The 21,619-nt window shown below is 48.5% G+C and overlaps 1 pseudogene; it reads right to left on the reverse strand.

Annotated features, from left to right (window-relative positions):
• Window positions 1-686: 686 nt before the first annotated feature.
• On the reverse strand, window positions 687-4,913 carry LOC123171188 (uncharacterized; annotated as a pseudogene).
• Between the last annotated feature and the right edge of the window lie 16,706 nt (window positions 4,914-21,619).

Here is a 21,619-nt window from a genome sequence, read left to right on the forward strand (position 1 = left end):
GGATCACTAGCCCACGTAGCATCCGCATAGGCCTGAAGCTGTAAAGAACTGGAGCTAGGAAAGAAGAGACGGTGAGAGATCGTGCCCCGAAGATATCGGAGAACACGAAGGAGATGACTATAATGAACCGATGTGGGAGCAGAGACAAACTGACTCAGAATATGAACCGGATAAGAGATGTCCGGACGAGTGACAGCTAGATAGACAAGACTGCCAACGAGATGACGATAACGCGTCGGGTCAGGGAGAGGATCACCATCAGTAGCACGGAGGTGAACATTGAGCTCCATAGGAGTCTCAACAGTGCGCTCGTCAGAAAGAGCAGCACGAGCAAGAAGATCCTGGATATACTTTTCCTGGGATATAAAAAAGCCATCAGAGGTAGAAGAGACTTCAATCCCAAGAAAGTAGCGAAGAGGTCCAAGATCAGACATAAGAAACTGCTCACTAAGACGGGCCTTTACAAAGGCAATATACTCGGGGTCATCCCCAGTGATGACCATATCATCAACATAGAGAAGAAGAAGAGTCCGGCCACGAGGAGAAAGGTGAATAAACAATGCGGGATCATGAGCACTTGCTGAAAAACCAGCAGTAGTGACCACAGAAGCAAAACGCTCAAACCAGGCGCGAGGGGCTTGCTTAAGGCCATAGAGAGAGCGACGAAGACGACACACCATGCCATCAGGAACAGAATACCCAGGTGGTGGCTGCATGTACACCTCCTCACGCAGCTCACCATTAAGAAAGGCATTCTTAACATCAAGCTGAGATATAGACCAGTGGCGTGCAGAGGCAACAGCAAGAAGTGTACGAATAGTGGTCATATGGGCCACAGGAGCAAAAGTCTCGTCATAATCACGACCATGCTCCTGCTGAAAACCACGAGCCACGAGACGAGCTTTGTGACGCTCAAGAGAACCATCGGAGCGAGTCTTAACCTTGTAGACCCACTTACAAGTGATGGGACGGACTCCGGGAGGAAGAGAAACAAGATCCCAGGTACCAGTGCGTTCAAGAGCAGCAATCTCCTCTGCCATCGCAAACTGCCATTCAGGATGAACAACAGCCTGACGGTAAGAAGTCGGCTCAAGAACAGCAGCACCAGCGGTGGGAAATCCAAAGCGATCAATAGGCGGACGAGGACGAGAACGCAAGCCATAAGTAGGCTGAGAGGAAGAGGACGACTCATCCAAGGAAGCATCCACAGGTCGTGAACGACGAGTGTAATGCTGAGGAAGAGATGGAACAAGAGAAGGAGGAATCGCCAAGGTAGAATCAGGGGGTGGCGACGAAGAAGTCACCGGAGATGAAGGTGTAGAATCCGGTGACATGCTAGGTGAGGAGACCGGGGAAGATGGTGGCGGCGAATCGACGAGGGGTGGAGAAGCAGAGGGAGTGGAACGAATAGGCACAGGCGCGACGGGAGTGATAGGGGAGTCAGGAAAAGTGAGGAAAGAGATATCCTCCACTGAAAAAAACGAGGAAGATGGGCGTGGGTAAAAAGGACGAGACTCATCAAAAGTCACGTCTCGAGAGATACGCATCCGACGACCGACAGGATCCCAACAACGATAGCCCTTATGCTCATCACTGTAGCCTAAGAAGACACACTCAACAGACTGAGCGGTCAGTTTGGTGCGTTCGCGAGGGGCAAGAAGAACATAGCAAACACAACCAAACAAGCGAAGCATCGAATAATCGGGAGAACGATCAAACAGACGCTCAAAAGGAACACCACCCTGCAAAGCAGCAGATGGCTGAAGGTTGATGAGATAGACGGAAGTGGAGATAGCCTCGGCCCAAAAATGAGGCGGAAGAGAGGCGGCGATCATCATGGCACGAGCCGTCTCAAGAAGGTGACGATGCTTGCGCTCAGACACGCCATTCTGAGCATGAGCACCAGGACAAGAGAACTGGGCAAGAGTACCCTGCTCAGCAAGGACACCACGCAACATCTTAGAGATATACTCACCAGCGGAGTCAGCACGAAAAACACGAATGGGTGAAGAGAACTGAGTATGAACCATGGCAGCAAAACGCTTATAAATAGACAACACCTCACTACGTGAAGTCATGAAATAAAGCCATGTGTAACGAGAAAAATCATCGATGAAAATAATATAGTATTTATGACCACCTTTCGAAGCGAAAGGAGCCGGACCCCATACATCAGAATGGACTAAATCGAAAGGACGCTTAGACACTGACTCACTATGGGAATATGGTAACTGAATCTGCTTGCCAAGACGACAACCCTGACACTCTAAAGAGACATCTCCTGAGACAGACCCCAGAAGACCTCGACGAACTAAAGACGATAACCGAGAACCACACAGATGACCAAGTCGATGATGCCACTGCTTGAAGGAACCAGTAACAGAGGCGACAGCAGCGGAGGGACTGGCGATGGTGGTGGCAGCGGAAGGAACATGAAGCCAGTCCAACTCCCAAAGACCCTGAGAATCACGGCGGCGAGGGCCAGCCCCAACCAGAGTGTGCGTGCGACGATCCTGGACAGAACAAGAGTCAACATCAAGGATGACACGACAACCAGAATCAGTAAGTTGACCGGCAGAAAACAGATTCATGGTAAGTCGAGGAACATGAGCAACATCAGGAACAGAATAAGAAGGAGTGGAAAGATGGCCTCTACTAGCAACAGAAAGTGGAGTACCATCAGCAGTGAAGACATGAACAGGAGAATCCAGCGAGCGAAGAGAGGACAAAGCGGAAGAATGAGAAGACATATGAAAAGAAGCTCCAGAGTCCAGAACCCATGGGAATGTACCTGACTGTGTAGAGGGCGGGTGCTCAGTGCGGGAAGCATCAGTCACAGAACCAGCAGTACCCGTCGAGGAAGAACCTGAAGCCGCGAGCAGACGCTTAAGTCTCAGAATATCCTGCTCAGTCAAAGCAATGGCTGAAGCTGGCGAGGGAGATGACGAAGTCCCTGAGGAGGATGATCGCGCCTTGCGCAGGTGTTTCCGCTTTGTGTAGCACTGGGACTCAATATGACCATCATTGTTGCAGTAGTCACAATGTGAACGGGGGCGACCTGAGCCTCCAGAAGGAGTGGGCAAGAGCGGCGGAGCACTCGAGCGAGAATGGGGCGGTGCAGCAGGTGGAGTGGAAGAAACCCGAGTAGCGAGCACAGAGGGAACCTCCAGCAAACCAGCACCACGTAGGCGAGTCTCCTCAGCACGAATCTCTGAAAGCGCCTCCATGAGAGAAATACGGCCACGAGCAAGCAACTGAGCACGCCGGGGCTCAAACTCCTTACGGAGCCGAGACAGGAACTCGTAGACGCGATGAAACTCCAAATCGGCCTGGACAGCCTGGCAGCAGGGGCAAGTACGACAACCAGCACTGCGGAGAGAATCAAGCTGGCGCCAGATAGCAGAACTCTGTGCATAAAAGTCATCAACAGTAGAGTCACCCTGCTGAAGAGCATGCTCCTGACGAACCACAGAAAGGTATAAGGCATCACCAGAGGGCTCATAGCGCTGACGAAGACAAGTCCACATCTGGAAGACAGTAGGAAGACCCAGAAACTCAGAAGCAAACTGAGGCAGAACACTAGCAGTGAGAACAGCTGCAGCACGAGCATCATCATCAAGCCACTGGGTGTAAACAGACAAAGCACCATGATACGTCTGAAGAGCCTCCTCATAAGCCAAAGCCCTCTCATCATAGGCACGATCAGCAGCCTCATCAGCAATCTTAGCCGCATCCTTGGCGGCCTGATTAGCATCCGGAGGAAGAACCAGTGGAGTCGGCGGAGTAGGGGCCACCGGAGGGACCGGACGTGGCGGACAGCAGACCTCGCCAGAAAGAACACCCCAGAGACGAATGCCACGCATGTGAATGCGCATGCCAGCGAACTCGGTGTAGTTGGTACCATCGAAGATCACCGGACAGCGAGGGACAGCAACATAGCCTGATGCAGCAGACATTTTTGTTTTTTTTGCAAAGATCCGAAAATAACAGAAGCCGGACGAGGACGGCGGCTGGGAGCGAGATCCGGCGCAGTAGACCTCAGACGGCGGCAGGGGACGATCGGGAGGAGAGGGAGAGCAGCCTGGCCGAACGGAAGGAGAGGAGCCTGGCGATCCGATCCACACGGCCCAGGCGAACGGCCAGAGGAGCCTGGCGGCGGCCAAGTGGGAGGAGAGGCAGCGGCACACGACCCAGCTGATCGGGAGGAAAAGAGCTGGCGATCCACACGGCGGCCGCAGCGCTCGATCGGGAGGAAGCGGGCAGCAGCGACGGGGACACAGCACGCGATCGGGATCGGGAAGAGAGGCAGCGGCGATGGGGAAACAGAGCGGCGGCCTGGGGCGGATCAATTAGCACGAGTTGCAGCGTGCAAAAAATTGACCTAGCTCTAATACCATATTAGGAAAATATGCAACTTGTATTCCCATGAGGCCATAGGCCGATATATATACATGTACAGGTGTGGAACATATGCAGGAAACCCCTTATACAACGGGATAAATACAAAGGAGTATACATGACTTATATTATAACTCTAACAGAATGAAACCCAAATAAGGGCGAGAAAATCAAACAGAAACGATTCCCTCCAAAACGACCCAAAATAGCAAGTCCGGAACCGGAGCAGCTAAGCAATCCGCACCTCCGTTGGAGGGGCCGGAGGCGTAGATGGCGCTCTCGGCGCTAGGGGCGTCCGGCACGTTCCTCGCCGCCCACATGATATAGCCGGAGAAGTTCCGGACGGGCTTCCGCGACTCCCCTATCAGCCGCAGCACCCGCAGCGCGGCCGCCTCGCCGATGTCCGCGAGCATCTGCCGCGCTCGCGGGTCGGCGTGCTGATCCAGCCGCGCCTCGATCCGCTCCAGCTCCCAGCCCACCGCGGCCGGGAGCGGCGGGGCCGGCGGAGCGCGCATTTGCGCCGGGGAGGCCGGGCCGGGGGTGCTCATTAGGGTTTAGGGTCTAGGTCCTCCGCTCGCGTGAGGCGGAGGAGCCAAAGGTAGACGGCGGCGGGGCGTGCTCTTCCCTCTCCTCTCCACTCTCTGCCGAAGCTTTCTTGGACGATGACAGGAAAGAGTTTGGGAACAGGGGCGCCAGAGCAGAGGAGTATACCGCTTCAAGGCTTGGAGGGGAAGGAGGTGGTGCGGCAGGTGGGCCCGGCGTGGATGGGACGGCGGACCGGGCCCTTGTGCCACCTGGCGGGACCTGGACACGCTTGAGAATGGCTGCCGGCCGTTCCTAAAAAAAAGGGAATGGCTGCCTGCCAGTAGATAGCAAGTAGTCCACGCTGCAGCCCGAGTGAGTAGTCCACGCTGCAGCCCGAGTGAGTAGTCCACTCGTCTGGCAGTCTGTGCAGCAGCTAGAGTAGACCAGTAGAAGATGCGTGAGTAGTCAATTCAAGCGCTCAAGACCTCCTTTTAACTCCATTCGGCCATGTACTTCCTCCGTCCCATAATATGAGCTAGTGTAAAAAACGCTCTCGGAACGGAGGGAGTAAGAGCATAATTGGTTTGTTGCCAATATTTGGCTTGCCAAATGTTGGCATTGCCAACTATTGGCAATACCAAGACCCGCCAACTATTGGCAATTTTATGTGAGATAAGCAAAATAACTCATAGCCAATCAAGTAGGCACAATGCCAAATATTGGCAATGCTAATTTTTGGCAGCAAACCAATTATGCTCTAAGTTACTGCCGCCTGGTTTATTAGTTTTTTTACTGTATTTTGTGCCAAATTTTGATCTTACATTTAACTAATAAAATGTTAATGCATGTCATAAAAATAATATAATTGAAAATTACTTCTTTTGTTCATTTTTATAAGACCTTGAAAACATTTTAGACAATGTACAAAACAATCCATTTTGAGTCGTTTGAAATGACTTACAAAAGTGAACGGAGGGAGTATGTTTAATTACGAATTCAGCAATATAATTTTTTATGACATGCATTAATATTTGTTACTCCCTCCATTCCCTTATACAAGGCCACTTCGTTTTTCGTGTCAAAATTTAACTTGTATTTTTGGTCAACCAAAGATGGATTATATGTCATACAAAATATATCATCTGAAAGTTTTTTGAAATGTGCATCCAATGAAATACTTTTTGTGGCATATAGCTCACTTTTTGTTGGTAAAATTAATGGTCAAAGTTAGACATAAAAATATGAAGTGGCCTTGTATAAGGGAATGGAGGAAATATTTAAATTTATAGTCAAATTTTAGCACAAAAATATAAAAAAAACTTGTAAACAAAGGACCGAGATACTCTCTCCGTCCAGGTGCATAGGGCATCTAAGAAGACACTGTGATTTAGGCGCGTAGGGATTGGGTGAGGTGAAAATTAAATGATCTATTTTATGGGCAGCTAGCGCGCCATCTAAATATGGCAGCCAACCAACTTGCTTGTTAATAGATGGATTGCATGCAAACACGATTCGGGATAGCTCCACACACGACCTTATATGCACGACAGCTGAACGATGGTGGGATTTGACGTTACATAGGTATGGAGGCGTTTAATCTAACGATTATTAGCCAGTGTCGTCCATGCATCGGCCGCAAAGTCATCGGCTGCGTAGCACTGCTCAACACGGTTAGTGCTCTTTACATGCACGGGAAGATGGATAGGCTATTTGCATGCATTGGACATGCAGATTCATGTGCTATCTAAAAGTATAATTGGTTTGTTGCCAATATTTGGTTTGTCAAATGTTGGCATTGCCAACTATTGGCAATACCAAGACTTGCCAACTATTGGCAATTTTATGTGAGATAAGCAAAATAACTCGTAGGCAACCAAGTAGTTGCCAATATTTGGCACAATGCCAAATATTGGCAATGCCAATTTTTGGCAGCAAACCAATTATGCTCTAAGATTGGTCACGTAATTAATTACCACCTTTTGTGAATTGGCAATAGTGACTTAGGCTGTTTGTAATGGGGAGTATCATATACTAGTATCATGCGTAACTTCAGTAATAACATAGACTCCAACTCAGCAGATTTGCATACGTGGCAATGATTTAGTGAGGAGAGAAAGTATAGCAGTAACATAGTTGGTTACTGTAACTTCGCGCTTCATCCCATATTTTTTTAATGCTAATCGATCCGCTGCGGCGTCCCCCTCGCGAAGAAAAAGAAAAAAACATAGCTTTCCCTACCGCTCCATCTCTCCCTCCCTGCTGCCTCCATCCTCTCCCTCCCGGCCTCCTCCATCTCCCTCGCCCCACTCTCCGCCTCGCCGCCCGGCGGCGTGAAGCCACCCGGATCATGGCCAAGTCTGGTGCCCGTAAGGAGGCGACTCCAATCCGGTCATCGGCGACCTCGCCGCCGCCGCAGCATGTCCCCGGCGCCCTGGCAAGCTCGTGCTCCAGCCGCTGGCCACAACAGCTCTTCTACCCCGACGCTCCGGCGAGCTCGTCCACCAGCCCCTCGACACCACGTACATGTACCCCCCCCCCCCCCCTCTCATGGAATCCTCTACTGCAAACCCTACATGGCATAAATTTCTGCTTTTAATTCAATCTTCGCCAATTGCAATTTCTTTAGCTCGAATTTGCAGTATTAGGTAATTTCTGTGTTCAGCGTCTAGACTACCTGGATCCGTTCAAATTTGTGTTCTTGTATTTATCTATGGGTACTAGCAAACAAAATTTCATATTGATACATGTCACAAGGGTGGAAAAGGACCGTGGACGGAGAGCAAAGCCGGAAAAGGGCCAGGGTCAGGGCATCCACTGGTCCAAAGGAGGTCGCTCACTCAACTCGGTCGGTGATCGGCAATTTTCCTTCTCAAAAGCTTTGCTTCCACTGACGGGCTGACCGAATTCCACACCAGCAAAAAAATTGGCAGGGCAAGCAGCAGCTGGAGGTGACAAGAATGTTCTGTATTCTGACCACCATACTACCTTCGGAAGTGCTGCGAGTGTTTTCCAGAAGGTCGCACGTCACAGGCCGGTCAAAGTTTTCAGCTATATCTAGGGTGCGAAGTAGGTCAAACTCAGGCTAGGAAACCGCTTTGCTGTCCAAGTAGCGATCATTGATTTCACAAGCTGTGCTGGGCACGGCGCATCCGAGGAAGGACCCATTTGAGAGGGAATCGCACCAACCACTAGTTATTGAAGTCGATTTTGCACACATTTTTTAAACACGGTTCAATCCAGATGCTTATATACATCATATACTCCCTTCTTTCCGGTTTATAGGGCTCAATTCAAAAATCTCACCAACCAAGGTAGATGGTGAGTGGTGGAATAATTTTTGTAGTTTGAAAAATCACTCAATTAATGTGCTTGTTTTCCTCAAACAATTGTGTTTATCAATGCATTAAAGCACATGCATTGGTCAATTTTCTTTTAATACTTGCATGCAATGATTTAATGCACCTTGAAATCCGAACATGTGATGGGAAACAACCAAATTGAGCCTTATAAAACGGAAAAACTAAAATTTTGAGATAAGCCTTGTAAACTGAAAAGAAGGGAGTAGATCACAAAGTTGAAGTACTAGTATAGATCCCACAAAACAATAAATGAAAACCTCCAAGTTACTACCCACTATGAAGGTAGTAATATAGAGTAGTAACTCTACCCACTATGGCTAGTCTTATACTCTTAGGCTTTTTCTAGTGCTCCATGGTGTACAGGTGCTAAGGGTGCCACATAGGTAGAAAAATAATGTTGCAAAGCAATTAAAGAGAAGAGAGAGCATTAAAGTGAAAAAAACAATACTAAGGACGTGGGCCTATACAAAAGGACCACCAACCAATACATGAAGGAGTTTTGTCACTAAACAATTAAATAAAGGTGGCTTAACTACAAAAGCTAAGCATCCATGCATTGGGGACATTAGTTGTTAAGCATTTTAATGCACTTAACACCTCTTAACACCCCCTCCAATGCAAAGGTGCTTATGCCCCTTTGTTTGGGCTACAGACTCCTAAGAATCGGCTGCGGGTTGGATTCCTAAAATGAGCTATAGCTGCAGATTCCGAGAATTAGAAGCAGGCTCTTTGTTTACCCGACTTTAGAGAAATCGGAAGTGTTGTCAAATGTCTAGAACACCCCAAATGCGCTAATGTGCAATAACAAAACTTGCAGAACATGGCCACTAGCAGAACGATGTGGGTGGTGGGGGGCAGGTTGACCGGAGGTAGGTGGACTGCCCTGGCAGAGTATGGTGGCCGAAGCTCAGAGAGGGGCGGGCATACGGGGAGATCGGAGGCAGCAGGTCACAAGCGGATTTCGTGGGCAGCGATAGTGCCGGGGCTCCATGGCCAGAATAGGGCGAAGGCGAAGGTGTTGGCACTGGATCCACCCGTTCCATTGCCGCGATAGGGGGGTGGAGGAGTTGGCACCGGATCCACCCGTTTTGGAGTCGATGGGAAGAAGCTAGCAGCACCGAAAGCTACTCGAGCCCCGCATCGCCACTCTCTGTGTGTGTGTGTGTGTTTGTACTGGGTAGAGGATAACTTGTGGTGGAGAATTTGGGTCAGGGGAGGAGTGGCATTCTTGTTGTAATAACAGGGAGAACTTGGGACAAACTTCAAGTTGGGTAAGTGGCAGCTCGGGAATCACCGAGAATCACCAAATTCGCAACTTCGGCTTGGACGTGGCTGGTAGTTCATTTTCTAGAAGCGATTATAGGAAGCTGGGGTGAGAATTTGTATGCTTGTTTTGCATACTAATTTTATGAGGCCTAGAATATGGCAATCTGTAGCTGAAGCCCAAACAAAGGCCACCTTAGACGGGGTGCTAAGGGCATTAAATAACTTAGCAACTCAACCCCTCAATGCATATGTGCTTAACTTGTTGTTATACTCACTTTATTTAATGATTTGGCACATAAACTCATCCATGCATTGGACAACTTCTTTCATTTAAGTGGTTTGTCTAGGTTCACGTGCTTGGCATTGGTTCTTTCTGTGGGTCACCAAAGTGCTCTCTCTCCTCCTTAATTACTGCGCCATGTTATTTTAATGCTTATATGGCATGCTTAGCACCTGTCCACCGTGGAGCACTGGGAAGGGCCTAGAAATCCTGAATTCTCTAAGATGCCCTATGCACCTGGACGGAGGGAGTAGTACTCATCGATGGTACAACTGCTTGGCGATCTCCTCTGCAGGGTACCTTTTCGGATGAATTTGTGCGCTCCTTTTTTGCACGTTTCGTTGATAGCAAGTGAGCAACGCAAGGGCAACTCCAGCGCGGTTCATCAATGTGACGCCCTCGATTCAATCGTACACTAATCATACACGCAAATGTGTACGATCAAGATCAATGACTCACGGGAAGATATCACAACACAACTCTAGACACAAATTAAAATAATACAAGCTTTATATTACAAGCCAGGGGCCTCGAGGGCTCGAATACATAAGCTCGAAAACACAAGAGTCAGCGGAAGCAACAATATCTGAGTACAGACATGAGTTAGACAAGTTTGCCTTAAGAAGGCTAGCACAAAAGCAATATCGATCGAAAAGGCAAGGCCTCCTGCCTGGGAGCCTCCTAACTACTCCTGGTCGTCGGCGGCCTCCACGTAGTAGTAAGCATCGGCGGTGGCATCTGACTCCTGGGCTCTGACATCTAGTTGCATTAACCGGAAATAAGAAGAAAGGGGGAAAAGGGGGAGCAAAGCAACCGTGAGTACTCATCCAAAGTACTCGCAAGCAAGGATCTACACTACATATGCATCGGTATCAATGAAAAGGGTTGTATCTGTGGACTGGACTGCAGAATGCCAGAAGAGAAGGGGAAAGCCTAGCCTATCGAAGACTAGCATCTTCTGGAAACGACCATCTTGCAGCAACAGGAGGGAGTAGAGTAGCATAAAGTAAAGTAGTAGTAGTGTTATCAACCTCGGCCAGAGATCCTTTCTCGACTCCCTGCGAGAAAGCAATCACAGAGCCATACTATCCATTTCTCATATCCATGTCTCATCTCAAGTATCCAGTTCTAGTTGTATCGATCGGGATACAACTCCAAGTGTCCGTTACCGTAGGACAGGCTATCGACCAACTTACCCACCACGCTCGATTAACTCCGGCCGGACACACTTTCCTGGGTCATGCCCGGCCTCGGCCAAACAATACGCCGCCACCCGATCTAGGCTTAATAGAGAGGTCAGCACGCCGGACTAAACCTATGCCCCCAGGGGTCATGGGCCATCTCCCCGGGAACTCCTGCACGTTGCGTACGCGGCCGGTGAGCAGACCTAGGTACCTCCTTCAACAAGGCAGGTGCTTATGCAGTCCAACCCGGCGCGCGCCGCTCAGTCGCTGACGTCTATTAAGCTTCGGCTGATGCATACGACGCAGAACGCCCATACTATGCCCACGTGATGGTTAGTGCTATCAGGCCAGAGGCCCCTCGGATCAAATATCCAAATCGTAGTGGATTAGGAACGCACGGTAATAAGTAGAGACTCACGAAAGATGTGACCCCGTTGCCCCGTCTCGAGGACTTGCGGCAAGGGCTAGGAATGCCTGGCCACACCCCGTAATTATCTCGCGGGCACCCTCCAGGTCAACCCGACTCCTCATCACTCGCAAATATGCTCGCGCGGGTACCCCTCGGGGCTGACCCGTCTTTAGTAACAGGGTTCAGTGTAAAGTCATAGTAACCATAGTAACCGTGTGTCCAAACATCAAGGGGAAAACCTGAGGAATCACCCCCGATGAATTTCACTCGATGTAATCATCAAGGTGAACGTAAGAGGAACCACCCCCGAGGTTCACACTTGAGGGGTTGCACAACAGAGTCGTATCAGAAGTAGTTAAGGCGGAATCACCCCCGATGACCACGACCGAATAGCTACACTACAGGGTTAACATCAGAAGTGCTGTAGAGGTCTTACCCTCGGCACTCGGTAGTAACCCAGTAGAGTCGAGCAACTAAGGGGAAAGTGATGTGCAGTGCCGGGGCCTGGTCTTCGATCCCGTTGATCGGGTCTTCAATGATGAAGCAGGGGCAACAAGGACAAGGTGGGGGGTCACTGATGGATCACTAACCAACCTATACTAAGCAGTTTAGGATAAGCAGGTAGGTAACAATGAGCAGGTTACAAAAGCAGGCTATGCATCAGAATAGGAGCAAACAATAACAGTAGCAAAATCTAATGCAAGCATGAGAGAATGGAATGGACGATATCGGGATGATCAAAGGGGGGCTTGCCTGGTTGCTCTGGCAAGGAGGGGTCGTCGTCGACGTAGTCGCTCACAGGGGCAGCATCGGTCTCGGGGTCTACCGAAAAGAAGAGGGGGAAGAAACAGTAAATATAAAACAAACATAGCATTACAAAGCATAACGTGGCAATATGCTGTGCCGGGTGTAACCTAACCTATGGCTACACGATATAGGTGAAGGGGGAATTCAACCGGGAAGGTATTCCCGGTTCCGGACCTGTGTCAGACAGATGACCGGAGGGGAAATGTTCCATGTTCAGATAGTTAGAGGCATCTGACATGTAAACGGACTGCGTAATCGGATTCGTATCGTCGTTCTGAGCAACTTTCATATATAAAACTTTTTCATCGGAGTTACGGTTTAATTTCTATTAATTTTTAAAGATTTAAACATTTTCTAGAATTTCTGTGATTATTTTAAATTCGAAATTAAATAGACAAAAGTTATGTGTACACACTGTGAGTTAGCCATAGTGGCTTACAGGTGGGGTTAGTGGGCCCTGTTGACCGCTCGGTCAACATCCAGTCAGCAGTCAAATAGTTTGACTGTTGACTTGGTCAAGCTGGCAAGGGGGGCCGCATGTCATAGACTGCGTTTAAGACAATTTAATCATTTTACTCAACTAATAAAAGGAGGGGTCCACATGTTATTGCCAAAGAGGCAAAAGTATTTTAACTAACTTAATTAGGGGTGGGGGGGGGGGGGGGGGGGGGGGGGGGTTAGTACTGACGGTGGTTAGCCCCAAAACAAAACAAGGTCCGGCTCACACACACACCTACACACACACATGCTCACGCACACACGGCCATGGCCACCATGGCCAGCAGCGTAGAGCAGCAACAACGACAACTAGCAAGGGCAATGGAGCAGAGAGCAGCAACAGCGCGTTGCGGCAGCAGCGCCTAGCAGCAGCAGTAGCAAGCAGAGCAGTTGCGGCGGCACAGCAGCAACAACACGAGCATCAGCGGCAAGTGAAGCAGCGCAGCAGCAACGACAGCAGCAGGGCGTGGCCCGGGCGCGCGTGGGAGGGCGGGCTGGGCGCGGGGCATGGCAGAGAGCCGCGGAGTGCGCAGCCAGGAGCAGCAGCAGCAGTACGCGGGCGTGCGCGGACGCTGAGCTCCATCGGTCATGGCGGACGGAGCTCACGGGGCGACCAATACGGGCACGGATCGAAGGGGAAAGAAGGGGAATCGGAGGAGGGGCTCACATCAAGCCTGCAGGTGAGCAAAGCGGGCTTGGGGAGGCTCCGGTGAGGCCGAATCGAAGACAGCGAGCGGCGGGGCAGAGGTTGAAGATGACCTCGATCCGGTCGATGTAGGGGCTCCCGGCTTGATCTGGTGGCTGTGGTCGAGGCAGTGGTCGAGGATGGAGCGGATGGACGCGCTCAATAGGCGAGGGGACGACGATGGCCGCGAGCTTCACGGCGGCGCAGCCATGGGCTTCTCGGGCGACCGCTAAACCGAGGAGAGGGGCAAGACGAGGGGGGCGAATGAGAGGGCTAGGGTTTTCCAGGGTGTCGAGGGGTACTTGTAGGACGCCGGGGATGTGGTGGATGGCTGGCATGTCGGCAGGGGAGCGGCCATGGCCGTGGGATGGCCTCCACGCCCTCCCCTGTCACCTGTAGTGCAAGCAGGGAGAGGAGATGAAGTGGGTTGGGCCACTGCTACTACTAAATGGGCCAAGTGCACAAAAGCACATCTGCCTCTTCCCTTGTTTATTTTTTATACAACCTTTTTTTGTGTTTCGCAATTTATATTGCTGCTAAATGAATTGTGTTCATCCTGAAACTTGGCACGTAAATCCAGTGCATTAGCATAGGTCCACACACAAAGTTTCATATGGTTTGGGAAATGTAAAACTAATAGTGGTAATTTAAAAGACCAAATTAAAAGTTGTTGGCCCGCTAAAACATTGCTAGGGCCAAAATTAAAATCCAATTTTGAGCTGATTTCTACGTGAAAAATACTTGAGGATTATTTGCAACATCTTGAACATTTTTGTCCCTCTGTTTGGACAAATAATAATTTGACTTGTAATTAAACTGAATTTGAATTCAGTTCGGAACAAAGTGAGGTTTAGTAAAATAATTGTGATGACGTGGCACCATTTTATGTGTGATTACTGTGGATGAGCTACCGGGGCGTTACAAATCTCCTCCACTACAAGAAATCTCGTCCCGAGATTTTAAGTGGTAGAGTAAGGGGGAAAGTTCTGGCTACGAAGGTCTAACAGATATTCTCGTTCTTGGTTGCTCTTCTCGAAGAAGTTGATCCTCTTCGTTGACGTCTTTATTTCTCTGCTCCAGGTCATCATGATGAAATCATCACCCTTACTTCGGGGTCTTCATCATACTTACGAATAGGTAAGGGGGAGCTCGACAACTATAGAATGCTATAAGGGTAATCATCTGGGGTTAACCCATAGATGAACATATGAGCATCTCTCGAGTTGGAACTCAGGAAATACATCGAGAGAATTAAAGTAGGCATGAGAATTTTCAAGCGGTAGGCAAATGTTCGATCCCTGAAACAGAGGGTGAGAGGGGTTCAGAGCAACGGAATAAATATCGTGTCTGACACCGGAATAGAATAATTGAGGGAAGGTGGCTCATAAAATACATACGAAGCCAAGTGCAAAGCATACTTCAGAATCAAGGTTGTACAGGAGAGTCAGGTTTCGATCCTGTGGAACTATGGGTTATGAGCCCACCATGTGGGTTAAAAGTAGAAAGGGGGTCGATAGCAAGGCATGTCAGATGATAGACTGTCAGTTATGTTGTCAACAACATTGGTACCAAGGGCGAGGGACGGAGAGAACTATTTTCCTGCTCGTTGAACGAGGCGGACCAATAGGCAAAGTTCTCGTCCATCGGTGATACCGAAATGTCAGCAACATTAGTAACAGGGTCTCACTGACAAGGTCGTACATCGGGGTGTTTTATAAGCAGGGATTTATTTCTGCTTATATCATATATATCAGAAGAAAGTTTAAACAAACCAATGGAAAGGAAAATGAAATTATCGGATTAAACAGACCAACAGAAAGGAAAATGTGTTTCACACAAGAATTGGGAGTATATCCTTCCCAAAGAAAAGCGGAGCATGATATACATGATAGGACATTAAGTGCAAAAGCATTTAAATAAGGGGCGAGCGAAGAATTAGGATATTACCCATACAACGGTGTTTGGAGGATAGATCAAGAAGCATTTACATTTCGCTTCAAATGTTCGTGTTGATATTCGGAATACCACAGTCATGCTTCAAGACAGCACTAAGATGGTGTTTCAATTAAGGATTGGTATGTAGATCATAAGAGATTCAAAGGATCATTTCCAAGATTATCTCGGAACGTAAGGTATAACCAAACAAAATCAGGTCTATGTTGGCAGGAAGTCAAGGGCGTTGTCGATAATAACACAATCATCGAGGGGGGAGGATGGTATTTCTCATCATGAATTCGATTGATAGCCTGAGACAAGTCAGTATATTGATGGGGATCACGACAGATTTTGTCGAGGTACTATGAAGAGGCCATCGAACAGCGACGATATCAAGAAAAAGGAATGATGAAGCGAAAGGTTATTGGAACCACGGATGCGACACAAGCTCGAAATCAAGCTTGTTGTTTGAGGTGAAATTATAAGATGAGGAAGATCGACGTAAGCTTAGCTCGTCGTCGGAAGTTGTGCTCCGGGAAGAAGGACCGGGTAGCAAAGTTAAAATTAGCTCGATAATGATATAGCCGATTAGGCTAGGAATGATGTGATGGAGTATCATTCCAATGAGAATTCACAAGAGGTAGTGCAATGACACCATATCCTCGAGATAACAAGGGGCAATACTCGAGGTAGATCAAAAATAGAGGTTGAACAGATGAAATGATCTGCAGAAGACAAGTATTTTAACTTGTCCAGGAAATGGAATTAAGGAGAAACTATGGTCGGAACCATGATTATGAATGATCAAACCACCGATACACGATGAACTTATAACAAGGGGTAAATATTTTTACAAGCAGCTTCCATGGTAAGTTCTACATCGGGTCCTTGGGCATGAACACAAAGGTTCAAGGTCGACTCCCACTTCTTCAATGCATAACCTTGTTGGAAATATGCCCTAGAGGCAATAATAAAATGGTTATTATTATATTTCCTTGTTCATGATAATTGTCTATTGTTCATGCTTTAATTGTGTTATCCGGAAATCGTAATACATGTGTGAATACATACACCATAACATGTCCCTAGTGAGCCTCTATTTGACTAGCTCGTTGATCAATAGATGGTTACGGTTTCCTGACCATGGACATTGGATGTCATTGATAACGGGATCACATCATTAGGAGAATGATGTGATGGATAAGACCCAATCCTAAGCATAGCACTAGATCGTGTAGTTCGTTTGCTAAAGCTTTTCTAATGTCAAGTATCATTTCCTTAGACCATGAGATCGTGCAACTCCCGGATACCGTAGGAATGCTTTGGGTGTACCAAACGTCACAACGTAACTGGGTGGCTATAAAGGTGCACTACAGGTATCTCCGAAAGTGTCTGTTGGGTTGGCTCGGATCGAGACTGGGATTTGTCACTCCATATGACGGAGAGGTATCTCTGGGCCCACTCGGTATTGCATCATCATAATGAGCTCAATGTGACTAAGTAGTTAGTCACGGGATCATGCATTACGGAACGAGTAAAGTGACTTGCCGGTAACGAGATTGAACGAGGTATTGGGATACCGACGATCGAATCTCGGGCAAGTAAAGTACCGATTGACAAAGGGAATTGTATACGGGATTGCTTGAATCCTCGACATCGTGGTTCATCCGATGAGATCATCGTGGAACATGTGGGAGCCAACATGGGTATCTAGATCCCGCTGTTGGTTATTGGCTAGAGAGGTGTCTCGGTCATGTCTGCATGATTCCCGAACCCGTAGGGTCTACACACTTAAGGTTCGATGACGCTAGGGTTATAAGGAAGGTTTGTATGTGATTACCGAATGTTGTTCGGAGTCCCGGATGAGATCCCGGACGTCACGAGGAGTTCCGGAATGGTCCGGAGGTAAAGATTTATATATGGGAAGTCACCATACGGTCACCGGAAATATTCGGGGGTATACCGGTATTGTACCGGGACCACCGGAGGGGTTCCGGGGGTCCACCGGGAGGGTCCACCTGCCCCGGAGGGCCTTATGGGCTGTAGGTGGAAGGGAACCAGCCCTTAGTGGGCTGGGCGCCAACCCCCCTAGGGCCCATGCGCCTAGGGTTTGGGGGGAACCGTAAAGGGGGGGCGCCTCTCTTGCTTGGGGGGCAAGCTCCCTCCCCCCTTGGCCGCCCCCCCTCTAGATCTCATCTAGAGGGGCCGGCCCCCTTCCCCCTTCTCCCTATAAATAGAGGGGTGAGGGGCGGGCTGTAGCACCACATCCAAGGCGCAGCCCCTCCCCTCCCCAACACCTCTCCTCCTCCGCGTGTGCTTGGCGAAGCCCTGCCGGAGAACTGTCACTCCACCACCACCACGCCATCGTGCTGCTGTTGGAGCCTTCTTCTCAACCTCTCCCTCCTCCTTGCTGGATAAAGGCGTGGGAGACGTCACCGCTCCGTACGTGTGTTGAACGCGGAGGTGCCGTCCGTTCGGCGCTTGGATCATCGGTCACGACGAGTACGACTCCATCAACCCCGTTCTCTTGAAAGCTTCCGCTCGCGTTCTACAAGGGTATGTAGATGCACTCCTCCCCTCTCGTTGCTAGTAAACTCCATAGATTGATCTTGGTGATGCGTAGAAAATTTTAATTTCTGATACGATCCCCAACAGTGGCATCATGAGCTAGGTCTATGCGTAGTTTCTATGCACGAGTAGAACACAAGTTGTTGTGGGCGTCGATTTTGTCAATTTACTTGCCGTTACTAGTCTTATCTTGATTCGGCGGCATCGTGGGATGAAGCGGCCCGGACTGACCTTACACGTACGCTTACGTGAGACAGGTTCCACCGACTGACATGCACTAGTTGCATAAGGTGGCTAGCGGGTGTCTGTCTCTCCCACTTTAGTCAGATCGGATTCGATGAAAAGGGTCCTTATGAAGGGTAAATAGAAATTGGCATATCACGTTGTGGTTTTGGCGTAGGTAAGAATCGTTCTTGCTAGAAACTAGCAGCCACGTAAAAGTTTGTAACAACAATTAGAGGACGTCTAACTTGTTTTTGCAGCAAGTGTCATGTGATGTGATATGGCCAGAAGGATGTGATGAATGATATATGTGATGTATGAGATTGATCATGTTCTTGTAATAGGAATCACGACTTGCATGTCGATGAGTATGACAACCGGCAGGAGCCATATGAGTTGTCTTAATTTATTTATGACCTGCGTGTCAACTGGAACATCATGTAATTACTTTACTTTATTGCTAACCGTTAGCCATAGTAGTAGAAGTAATAGTTGGCGAGACAACTTCATGAAGACACGATGATGGAGATCATGGTGTCATGCCGGTGATGATGATGAACATGGCGCCCCGAAGATGGAGATCAAAAGGAGCAAAATGATATTGGCCATATCATGTCACTATTTGATTGCATGTGATGTTTATCATGTTTTACATCTTATTTGCTTAGAACGACGGTAGCACAAATAAGATGATCCCTCGCTAAAATTTCAAGAAAGTGTCCCCCTAACTGTGCACCGTTGTGAAGGTTCGTTGTTCCGAAGCACCACGTGATGATCGGGTGTGATAGGTTCTAACGTTCGCATACAACAGGTGTAAGCCAGATTTACACACGCAATACACTTAGGTTGACTTGACGAGCCTAGCATGTACAGACATGGCCTCGGAACACAAGAGACCGAAAGGTCGAACATGAGTCGTATAGCAGATACGATCAACATGAAGATGTTCACCGATGATGACTAGTCCGTCTCACGTGATGATCGGACACGGCCTAGTTGACTCGGATCATGTATCACTTAGATGACTAGAGGGATGTCTGTCTGAGTGGGAGTTCGTTAATAATTTGATTAGATGAACTTAATTATCATGAACTTAGTCTAAAAAACCTTTACAATATGTCTTGTAGATCAAATGGCCCACGCTAATGTTGCCCTCAACTTCAACGCGTTCCTAGAGAAAACCAAGCTGAAAGACGATGGTAGCAACTACACGGACTGGGTCCGTAACCTGAGGATTATCCTCATAGCTGCCAAGAAAGCATATGTCCTTGAAGCACCGCTAGGTGATGCACCTGTTTTCCCAGCAACTCAAGACGTTCTGAACGCCTGGCAGTCACGTAGTGATGATTACTCCCTGGTTCAGTGCAGCATGCTTTACAGCTTAGAACCGGGGCTCCAAAAGCGTTTTGAGCAGCACAGAGCATATGAGATGTTCCAAGAGCTGAAAATGGTTTTCCAAGCTCATGTCCGGGTCGAGAGATATGAAGTCTCCGACAAGTTCTACAGTTGTAAGATGGAGGAGAATAGTTCCGTCAGCGAACACATACTCAAAATGTCTGGGTTGCACAACCGCTTGTCTTAGCTGGGAGTTAATCTCCCGGATGACGCGGTCGTTGACAGAATCCTTCAGTCGCTCCCACCTAGCTACAAGAGCTTTGTGATGAACTTCAATATGCAGGGGATGGAAAAGACCATTCCTGAGGTATATTCAATGCTGAAATCAGCGGAGGTGGAGATCAAAAAGGAACATCAAGTGTTGATGGTGAATAAAACCACTAAGTTCAAGAAAGGCAAGGGTAAGAAGAACTTCAAGAAAGACGGCAAGGGAGTTGCCGTGCCCGGTAAGCAAGCTTCCGGGAGTTGCGGGAGAGTGGACCATCGATTATAGATGGGGGAAGGTGATGGCGGTGTTGATGAAGACAACGGTGTTGTTGGAGATGATCACCGTTGTTAGGGCATATTTCTCTCTAATAGTTTTGGTGATGGATGACAGTGCTATTTGCGAACTAACCGTGTGCATTGAGCATTTCAAATATTCTTATATGGCACAAGATGATTTTATTCCTCTCAGTGATAGAGAGTGAAGACAGTTTTTTCCGATGTTTCTTTTCGGTGGATTTGAATAGCAGGAAAACCGTATTATTAAGAGGCGGTCCGCTTTGGAAAAGTTTGGGTGGAATCAACACGTACACAACCCCATATGCACCCACATTCCCTTCCGCAAGAGGATCCATCTATTCTCTGCTTGGGCAAATTGATAGCACCCAAGCGGTAGTACGGCTTTAGCGGTACTGCCGTAGGCCAGTGCCGCTTGTACTAACACTTGTCTCAGGCTCCTGTTGTCTCAGTTTATTTAGCGGAAGTAGGATGGTAGTAGAATGGTAGTACCACCCGTGCAGTACTTCCACACTAGTACTACCCCACATCCGCTGATTCTTTGTAGCCTGGGATATTTAGCAGCAGTAGTGCAGTAGTAGAGTGGTAAAACTGCTTGCACGACACTTTCGGTTCCTACCACCGCAACCACTACTGCCTATTTTGGTTCTTCTGTTACCCATGTCTGTTTAGCGGAAGTTGAGCGGAAGTTATACGGTAGTACTGCTTGACATGGTACTTCTGCTCTGGCTACCCATCACTTCTGTTGTTCCACTTTGACCTGAGAATTGACGCGGTAGTACCGCGCAGGGGGACGATGGTACCGCTCTGACGGCACTACCGCTCCCGTACTGCAGTACTCCCTCGCTACACCCGAAACAACCGCACTAAGCAGTAGTACCGCTTAAGTGCGGGCAGAGCAGGACAACGGTTGAATTTGCTCCCCACTATATAAAGGGGGTCTTCTTCCCCAAGAAGACCCACCTCTTATCCCTAAAGCTCCATTATTGCTCCAAGCCCCATTTTCACCCGATCTCTCTCCTTAGCCATTAAAACTTGTTGATCTTCTAGGGTTTGGAGGAGAGGGCCTTGATCTACACTTCCACCAAGAGATATTTGATTCCCCCCACTAATCCTTTGTGGATCTTGTTACCCTTGGGTGTTTGGGCACCCTATACAGAAGAGGTCACCTTGGAGCCACATTCCATTGTGGTGAAGCTTCATGGTGGTGTTGGGAGCCTCCAATTAAGTCGTAGAGAGAGCCCCAACCTTGTTTGTAAATTTTCGGTTGCCGCCTTCAAGGGTACCGCTACTAGATTCACAGTATCCTGCATTGTGCGAGAGCGTGAGGTGAATATGGTGGCCCTAGTGGCTTCTAAGGGAGCATTGTGCCTCCACACCACTCCAACGAAAATGTACCTCCCCAAAAAGGAGGGAACTTCGATCACACATCCTCGTCTTCATCGCCTCCACTTGTGTTTACTTCTTACCTTTACTTTGTGCAAGCTTATATTGTGTTTGTATCTTGTGCTTGCTTGTGTGCTTGTTGTTGTGCTTGTCATATAGGTTTTCCAACTAGTTGCATAACTAGACAACCTATTTTGTTGT

Source organism: Triticum aestivum, chromosome 7D, assembly GCF_018294505.1.
Source record: "Triticum aestivum cultivar Chinese Spring chromosome 7D, IWGSC CS RefSeq v2.1, whole genome shotgun sequence".
Classification (NCBI taxonomy): Eukaryota; Viridiplantae; Streptophyta; class Magnoliopsida; order Poales; family Poaceae; genus Triticum; species Triticum aestivum.